Source organism: Penaeus monodon, chromosome 8 (assembly GCF_015228065.2).
Source record: "Penaeus monodon isolate SGIC_2016 chromosome 8, NSTDA_Pmon_1, whole genome shotgun sequence".
Classification (NCBI taxonomy): domain Eukaryota; kingdom Metazoa; phylum Arthropoda; class Malacostraca; order Decapoda; family Penaeidae; genus Penaeus; species Penaeus monodon.
The window spans coordinates 31,614,768-31,617,267 of NC_051393.1; positions in this window are offsets into that span (position 1 = coordinate 31,614,768).

Below are 2,500 nucleotides of genomic sequence, written 5' to 3' on the forward strand. Positions count from 1 at the left end.
ATCTCCACCCGTAAAAGGCTCTCCACCTGACTCGAATTTCGACACCCCCTTCCCCCCGCCCTCCTCCCCCCCGCCCTATCCCTGCCCCAGCACGCCCGTCCTCCACCCTACCCCCGACGCGACTCCCCCCCCCTCCTCCGCCCCCAACCCCTCCGTCGAACCGCGAACCAGTTTTTCGGTAATTAATCTGCAGATATCGACTCGGAAAATATTGTCAATTCATTAACGTCCACCGAGAACAGGTATTTTCCCCGCCGATGCAGATGGCAGTTAGAAAGGACGCGATTGCAATCCGTCTTTGCAATCCGTCTCCCCGAGCGAGCGAAGAGGGGGAGGCGGGAGGGGAGAGGGAGAGGGGGAGCTGGGTGAAGGGAGAGGGAGAAGAGGAAGGTGAGAGGGGAGGGAGGGGGTGGGGGTGGAGTGGGAGGGAGAAAGAGGGAAGGGGAAGGGGGGTTCTGTGGGAGGGAGAGGGAGGTAGGGGAGTGAAGTGAAGGGGGGGAGAGGGAGGGAGGTTATGTGGGAGGGTGAATTGGGGGAGGGGGAGAAAGAATGAGGGAGAGTGGGAAAGGTGGGGGGAAGGGAGGAGGGGAAAATAAAGGGAGTGGGAAAAGGAGGTAAGGAGTGGGGGGGGGGGGTTATGGGTGAGTAAGGAGGGAGAGACGTGAATAGGGAGGGAGGGAGAGACGTGAAGAGGGAGGGAGGGAGGGAGAGACGTGCAGAGGGAGGGAGGGGAGGAGAGGAGGGAGGAGGGCAAAACCTGGCGGTTTTGTTACGAGTTCAATTGAAGCAGTAATGATGATGATTATGATGATGGTGATGAATGTCTTTCTGTTAGAACAAGATTACCAAGATGATGATTATGACGATGAAGATGAAAATGGTTTTCTGTTTGAGTAAAATTAGTATGGCTATGAAATGATGATGTATTTAATGAGAAGAATATTATTCTGTACGAGTAACATTATTATAATTGTGGTGATGATGATGAGGATAATGATGATGATAATGATAATAATATTAATGATAACAACAACAACAACAACAATAATAATGATATCACTGATAATAATAATGATGATGATAATAATGATAATGATAATGATAATGATAATGATGATGATGATGATGATGATGATAACAATAAAAACAATCATAACAATAATAATAAAAGTAAATGAAATAAGATAATAATTATGATAATAATTACAATAATAAGGATAAGAGTAAGAGTGATAATGATAATAATAATAATAATAATAATAATAATAATAATAATAATAATAATAATAATAATAATAATAATAATAATAATAATAATAATAATAATAATAATAATAATAATAATTATTATTATTATTATTATAATTATTATTCTTATTATTATTATTATCATTATAATGATGAAGAAGTTAAAAATAATAATGATACTAATAATAACAGTAATAACAATAATGATAATAATATAATGATAATGATAATAATAAAACAATAAAATACTACTACTACTACTACTACTACTACTACTACTACTAATAATAATAATAATAACACTAATAATAATAATAATAATAATAATAATAATAATAATAATAATAATAATAATAATAATAATAATAATAATAATAATAATAATAATGATAATAATAATAATAATAATAATAATAATAATAATAATAATAATAATAATAATAATAATTATTATTATTATTATTATTATTATAACAACAACAAGGAAAATAGTAATGATTATTGCAATAACACTAATAATAATGACGATTATAATAGTTATACTACTGACAACAATAAATGCATCCTGCAGTATTTGACATTATTGCGATAATGCTCTTAACCATGGTATGATCTGCCGTGATTACGATCGCAACAATATCAACAGAGCAGCAATGGCTCTACTAACATTATATATTTACAAAGAACGATTGCGTGGAAAACAGGATCTTTGAGTGTGAACGCGGCGGCGGTGGTGATGGCGAGCGTCACAGCTGGTCCCCAGGAGGAAGTCCGGGAAGAGCGGACCTGAAGCGGATACCATCGCAGAGCGACATTCACCAACGAGGAGGCTTTCGGCTGCAGTGAGCCACAATACGTTACCGCCTGTCTTCTTACCACAACGATGCACGCAGCCACTGTTCTAGCAAGGTCTGGTCTGTCCCCTCTGGCTGCTCTCCTGTGATGTTCTTGCAAGCGCTTGTCTGGCTGTCATCAAAGCAGGAGTTATCATTCCAGTGGTTCCACATACTCTCGTCGCATTCAAGGTCATCGAGCCAGTCAGTATTTGTCTGATTCACCAAATCCAGAAGAGTCCTGGCACCACTGGGATCTGTTATATTCGATCCTGAAAAAAATGTGAAAGTTGGAGTTTCAGCAGCGTTCCAAACACACACAAAGGAGTATCTCTTGAGGGTACCTCTCGAGTAGCAATGTTGTCCTGCCCTTACATTAAACAAGAAAAAAGTCCTGTCACTTCTCCTACAGCAGAGGT